Source organism: Choloepus didactylus, chromosome 2 (genome assembly GCF_015220235.1).
Source record: "Choloepus didactylus isolate mChoDid1 chromosome 2, mChoDid1.pri, whole genome shotgun sequence".
Taxonomy (NCBI): Eukaryota; Metazoa; Chordata; class Mammalia; order Pilosa; family Megalonychidae; genus Choloepus; species Choloepus didactylus.
In genome coordinates, this window is record NC_051308.1 from 237,063,637 (window position 1) to 237,071,206 (window position 7,570).

The 7,570-nt window shown below is 43.0% G+C and overlaps 1 pseudogene; it reads left to right on the plus strand.

Annotated features, from left to right (window-relative positions):
• Positions 1-5,216: 5,216 nt before the first annotated feature.
• On the plus strand, positions 5,217-6,161 carry LOC119520858 (annotated as a pseudogene).
• The last annotated feature ends 1,409 nt before the right edge of the window (positions 6,162-7,570 follow it).

A 7,570-nucleotide genomic window follows, 5' to 3' on the forward strand; every position in this document is an offset into this window, starting at 1 on the left:
TCTCCTGCATCTCAGGATCCTTAACTTGGTCACACTGGCAAGGTCCTTTCTTTGGAGGGTCGGGTGGGGAGACATGTATAATAACATACACAGGGTCCAGGTCCTCTCTGCTCTAGCCTCCTGTCCTTCAAGGACTCCTCAAACTCCCCCCATCCTCTCCCTCCCCAGAGCCCCCTCTCTGGCTCTTCCCTCGGGCTGGAATGCCATTCCCTGGAATCCTGGCATGCTTGGCTTCTCCTCCTCCTTCAGGTCTCAGCTAAATGTAACCTCCTGGGAGACAACTGACAATGTCTAACTTGACCCAAGCCCTGTGTTTCTGGAAAACAGCAAAAATTAAGAAATCCCCCACCCTTTGTATTCTGGAAAATGGCTTACTACAAAGAACCACCTGAGTGACTTAGAGAAGACACACGGATATCCCCCTTTTTTACCTTTGACAGGACCAGATGCAGACCCTCTAAATTCTCATTCTTTGCCTCTTGATAGATTAGCTGAACTGCTTGTCTCCACTGATCAATCAGATCAAAATTCTTAATCGAACTTCGGTTATGTGTCCCTCCTTCCCCCAGCCCCCTAAACTTTGGCGCACCCTCAGCCTGAGCCAACATGGTCCTCCTTAAGGGCGTCTCCCAGCATAGGCTGACCTCAGCAGAAAGCATTTGCTGATCTACTACCTGCTCACACCACCCTTTCATCCCACTTTCCTTATACCAGTCCTTTCCTTTCTGTCAAAGAAAAACCCTTTTTGATTAACATGATGAGACACTTGCAAAACTTATACTCAGAGTGTTCTCCCTATTGCAATAGCTTCTTTCTCCGTTGCAATAATCCGTTCAAATATAGTCTTTCCTTACTGAGACTGGATTTGTTTTTTCACTTGTCAGGACCTTCTGGTTTACTCTAACTAAAGTGGCTTATGCTCTGTGCCTGGCACATAGTATTGAATGAAAGAGATGAATAGAAAACTTTCAGAAGCACCTAACGGCTCTGAAGGGGAATCCTGACCCCTGGAACATTCTCTGACCTTCCCTCCCTTTGTTATCCCGTGTCTGGGGCAGGGGCTTTGCTTGACAGCCCCCAGGGCCTCTGGACACCAGCATGCCTGCTCCACATTGAGCAGAACTGAGTCTATGTTTGCACTGGCCTTGGCCTTGGGGGACAGGGCCTTGGCCTGTCTCCCACCATAGTGCCTAGGGGGAGTGGGTGGACTCAGATACCTGACAGAGGGGTTGGGTAGGGTTGGGACTCCACATGTGTCCGTTGTCTGCAGCAGGCCCTGGATAGCCCCAGATCACTAAAGGGGCATCGCCTCATGGCATAGCCCAGCTGCCCTGTGTGCTTCAGACTGCACCCTGGCCCCTGGTTTGTAGCCTGTCTTCCCAACACAAGGTCAGAGCAGTGGGGAGAGTACGAGTGCTGGCACCACTTACTGCTGGGGGCTTCAGGGAAGGCATGTGGCCCTTTTGTGTTCCAGTTACATTAAATAAGAATTAGAAACACACAAATTCCTTAAACTGACTCAGGAATAAACAGAAGATCTCAAGAGACCAATAGCAAGTAAAGAGATGGAGTCAGTAATCAAAACACTCCCAACAAAGAAAAGTCCAGGACCAGATGGCTTCACGGGTGAATTTTATCAAATCTTCAGAAAAGAATTAACACCAATTCTTCTCAAACTCTTCTAAAAAACAGAGAGGATGGACAGCTTCCCAACTCATTCTATGAGGCCAGCATTACCTGATACCAAAGCCCCTAAAGATAATACAAGAAAAGAAAATTACAGACAAACATCCTTTATGAATATAGATGTAAAAATCCTCAAAAAAAAAAAAAAAATACTGGCAAACCAAATCCCATGGTACATATACCACAACCAAGTGGGATTTATCCCAGGAAGGCAAGGCAAGGGTGGTTCAATATAAGAAAATCAATCAATGTAATGCACCACATTGATGGAATGAAGGCTAAAAACACATCCAATCATCTCAATTGATGCAGGAAAAGTATTTGATGAAATCTAACACTCTTTCTTGATTAAAAAAAAAAAACAGAAAAATAGGAATAGAAGGAAACTTCCTCAACTTGATAAGGGGCATTTATGAAAAACCCACAGGTTACATACTCAATGGTGAAAGACTGAAAGTTTTCCTCCTAAGATCAGAAACAAGACAAGGATGCCTGCTTTCACCACTGCTATTCGACATTGTACTGGAAGTTCTAGCCAGAGCAATTAGGCAAGAAAAAGAAATAAAAGGCATCCAAATTGGAAAGGAAGAAGTAAAACTATTCCTATGTCACAGATTACATAATCTTATATATATAGATCCTGAAGAATCCACAAAAAGCTACTAGAGCTAACATTTGTTTGTCATGCAGTACAAGATCAACATGCAAAAATCAGTGGTGTTTTTATAGACCAGTAATGAAAAATCCAAAAGGAAAATCAAGAAAAATATTCCATTTACAACAGCAACTAAAAGAATCAAATATCTAAGAATAAATTTAACGAAGATGTAAAGGACTTGTACATGGAAAACTGCAAAACATTGCTGAAAGAAATGAAAGAAAACATAAATAAATAGGAAGACATTCTGTGTTCATGGAGTAGAAGACAAAATATTGTTATGATGTCAATACTACCCAAAGCGATTTACAGATTCAATGCAATCGCAATCCAAATTTCAACAGCCTTCTTTGCAGAAATGGAAAAGCCAATCATCAAATCATATGGAAGGGTAATGAGCTCCAAATAGCTAAAACCATCTTGAAAAAGAATGAAGTTGAAGGACTCAATTGTCTAGTTTCAAAATGTATTACAGAGCTACAGTAATCAAAACAATGCAGTACCAGAGCAAAGACAGACATATAGACCAGTGGAATAGAGTTTAAAATTCAAAAATAAACTCTCACTTCTATGGCCAATTGATTTTTGACAAGTGTATCAATTCTCCTCAATGGGAAAAGAATAGTATCTTCAACCAATAGTACCAGGGCAACTGGAAATCCACATGCAAAAGAATGACTTTGGATCTCTACCTCACATCATATACAAAAATTAACACAAATGGATCAATGACCTAAATATAAGCACTAAAACTATAAAACTCTTGGAAGAAAACAGTGGCAAATCTTCAAGACTTTTTTTGGCATGGATTCTCAGATATGACACCCAAAGCACAAGCAACAAAAGACAAAAAGATAAATTGGACTTCGCTGAAATGAGAAATGTTTGTGCATCAAAGAATATTTTCAAGAAAGTGAAAAGACAACCTACACAGAGGAAGAAAATATTTGCAAATCATATAACAGATAATTGTGTATTCAGAATACATAAAGAACTCCTACAACTCAACAACAAAAAGACAAACAACCCAATTAAAAAGTGGACAAAAATTTGAATGACATTTCTCCAAAGAATGTATACAAATAGCAATAAGCACATGAAAAAAATGCTCAGTATCATCAGCCTTTAGGGAAATGCAAATCAAACCCACAGTTTTACGGAAATGCAAATCAAACCCATGATGAAATAGCACATCACACACATTAGAATGGCCATCATTTAAAAAACAGAAAATAACAAGTGCTGACAAAGGAGAAACAGGAACCTTAGTGCATTGCTGGTGGGAATGGAAAATTGTCCAGCCATTGTGAAAAACAGTTTGCTGGTTCCTCCAAAAGTTAGACATAGAACTACCATATAACCTGGTAATCTCACTCCTAGATTCATATACCTAAGAATTGAAAGCAGGGACTCAGAAAGATATTTGTATACCAATGTTTGTAGCAGCATTATTCACAATAGCCAAAATGTGGAAATAACCCAAATGTCCATCAGGAAATGAATGGATAAACAAAATGTGGGATATGTACAAACATACACAATGAAATATTACTCAGCCTTATAAAGGAATGACATTCTGATATATGCTACAATACGGGTGAACTTTGATGACATCATGTTGAGTGAAATAACACAGATACAAAGGGACAGTTATTGCATGGTTCCATTAACATAAATAGCTAGAACATGCCAATTCATAGAGACAGAAAATAGAGTACAGGTTGCCAAGAGCAAGGGGAGGGTGTGGAATTGGGAGTAAATGCCTAGTGGAATTGGGAGTAAATGTTTAGGGTAATGGGAAAGTTCTGGTAATGGATGGTGGGATGTGGTATAACTGTGAATGTGATTAATCCACTGGATGGGATGCTTGGGAGGGGTTGAGATGGGAAAGTTTAAGATGTGTGTCAGTTTCCACAATTTAAAAAAAAGTGTGACTAAAGAAACAATGACAATTAAATGCAATACATGATCCTGGACTGAATCTAATAATGCTCAAAAGGACAATATTGGTACATATAAGAAATTGGAGTATGGATTATAAGCTTCATATCAATGTTACATTGCTTGAAATTGAAACTGCACTTAATGTGGTTATGTAAGTCAATATCCTTGTTCTTAGGAAATGCACAATGGAAGCAGTAAGCGTTCAAGGAGCATGATGTATACAACCTTTTCGCAAAGCTTAAGAAAATAGATGAAATAGAAAGATAAATAGAGATATATAGATAGAATGATATGGTAAATGTGGCAAAAGGCTAAAAGTTGGTGGATCAGTGGGGGGTTATTTTGGAATTCTCTGAATGGGTTTTGTATTATTTTTGCAACTGTCCTGTAAGTCTGAAATTACTTCAAACTAAAAAGTTTCTGGGTGATGAAAGAGCTCCAGTAATGGATAGTGATGATGGCAGCACAACAACACAACATTGTTAATACGCTCAATGCCACTGAATTGTATGCTTGAAAGTGGCTAAAATGGAAAATTTTATGTTGTACATGTTACCACAATAGATAGATAGATATAGATAGATAGATAGAGATAAAAATAGGAGTCACAATTTATGGAGCGCTGGCCATGCCAGTTTTCCCCATCATCCTCCCAGTAAGTGGCAGGTGTAGAATATAGCATGCTCAGTTTGTGCATGCTCAGTAAACAGGAATTTTTATCTCAGCAGCCCTTGAAAGGCTCTTAATGTCTATTTAAATACAGGAAGGGAGGAAAGAAAGGAAGAGGGAGGCACCAAGAAGCCAGGAATACTTGTTTCACCTCCCTGGGCCTCAGGTTCCTTTTCTATTTAACTGAGGGGATTGGTAACTGGATGATATTTAAAGTATCTGTCAGCTGCAGTTCTCCATCAGGAGAAGTCTTGAGGCCATGGCTGACCACGTTGTACTCTACAACGGCGCCAAGATGCTCATCCTGGGGCTAGGCACCTGGAAGTCCCCTGCAGGCAAAGTAACAGAGGTTGTGAAGGTAGCCATTGACGTTGGGTACCACCACATTGACTGTGCCCACGTGCCCCAGAATGAGAACGAGGCTGGGGTGCCCATCCAGGAGAAGCTCAGGGGGCAGGTGGTGAAGCGCGAGGACCTCTTCATTGTCAGCAAGCTTTGGTGCACGTACCATGAAAAAAGCCGGGTGAAAGGAGCCTGCTGGCAGACGCTCAGTGACCTCAAGCTGGACTGCTGGACCTCTGCCTTATTCACTGGCCTACAGGCTTTCAGCCTGGAAAGGAGTTTTTCCCATTGGATGAGGCAGGCAATGTAATTCCCAGTGACAGCGATTTTGTGGACATGTGGGCAGCCATGGAAGAGCTGGTGGATGAAGGGCTGGTCAAAGCTATTGGAGTGTCTAACTTCAACCATCTCCAAGTCAAGAAGATCTTAACCTGTCTTAAAATACAAGCCTGCAGTTAAGCAGACTGAGTGCCACCCGTACCTAACTCAGGAGAAGTCACTCCAGTACTGCCAGTCCAAGAGCATCGTGGTGACTGCCTACAGTCCCCTTGGCTCTGCTGACAGGCCTTGGGCCAAAACTGAGGACCCTTCCCTACCGGAGGATCCCAGGATCAAAGCAATCGCAACCAAGCCTAATATAACCACAGCCCAGGTGCTGATCCGGTTCCCCATGCAGAGAAACATGGTGGTGATCCCCAAGGCTGTGACACCTGAGCACAGCACTGAGCACTTTCAGGTGTTTGACTTTGAACTAAGTAGTGTGGCTATGACCACCTTGCTCAGCTGCAACAGGAACTGGAGGGTCTGTGCCTTGATGAGCGCTGCCTCCCGCAGGGATTACCCCTTCACTGCTGAGTTTTGAAGTTGTGGCTGCTGGCTCTTCCCCTAGTGACCTGTTTTTCCTGCCTCCTTTTTTCTTGCAAGTGGAGTGTGACTTAAGTCCCTCAACAGTGTGTTAGTAGCCTGCTGACTCACCAGCAGGGGTTTGCCCAGCAGGATGGGGGGGGGGGTCTGAAGAGCAGTATCTGTGGATTAAAAGTCTCTTCCAGTTTTCTTTGCCATTTCTTTTTGCCTTACTAGGAAATACAACTTGAAAACCCCTTTTCTGACCAAGGAGGAGTAAAATCTATAATGTCAAAATAGTGCCACTAACAGTTGGGTTTTTGTCTGCTTGGAATTGTATTACTTTCAGCCAGACTTCTCATATGAAAAGTGCTTTTGTGAGCCAAAAAGTAAATAAATAAATAAACAAACAAACAAATAAATAAATAAATAAAATAAAGTATCTGTCACTGTTGTTTGTTTTGAAGCTAAGAACCAGCTGGACCGTCCTAGAGACCTGGGGCCAAGCTCAGTGGATGTGAAACTTAAGGCTCACCCAGATGGAGCCTGAGGGAGTGGGCCCTTGGGTGCTGCCTGCCCTGGGAGCTGGGATTGAGCTCAACCAGGGTGCTGGCTGTCCTGGAGTGGAGGACTTGAATATGAGCCTCACCCCAGAGGTGGAGAGAGAGGAACAGGCTGGTGGTTCCCCGAGAAAAGGGAGTCAGGGATGATGAATCAACAGTATTTTAAATTATCTCTGAAACGTTTGGAGTTTTCCCCAGAGTGATTTCATGCCAGGCAAGAAAAGTGATCCAAGGATGGATGAAAAAGCTGTTGGCAGCTCTTTACTCCACCACCCCCCCACCAAGTGCCCCCACCCTGGGGACATTCCCGCATCTCTCCTGGCCATGGTGGGTGTGGTGGATTGAATCCTGTATCCCAACAAACAAGGTTCTTAATCTTAACCCACATCCCTGTGGGTGTGAACCCAGTGTAAATAGGACATTTTGAAGATGCTATTTTTAGCTAAGGTGTAGGAAGGGACCAGAGAACCAGCGTGGGCCTTAATTTGAATGACTAGAAGCCTTACGAAGGGAAGATACAGGGAAAAGCCAGAAGTCACTGGAAAACAGAAGAGCGGACAAAGGAGAGGATGTGGCCATGTGAGGGGAGGCAGAGACGTAAAGCCAGGGAACCCCAAGGATCCCCGGCAGCCAGTGCCAGAACGTACAGACTCTGGGAGAAAACAAGCTTTTCCAATATTTTGATTTTGGACTTCTAGCCTCAAAACCATGGGCCAACCTCTCTCTCTGGCTAAGCCAACTTGAAAGGTGAAATCACTGCCCTCCCCCCTACGTGGGATCAGACACCCAGGGAAGTGAATCTCCCTGGCAACGTGGAATATGACTCCCGGGGAGGAATGTAGACCCGGCATCGTGGGATGGAGAA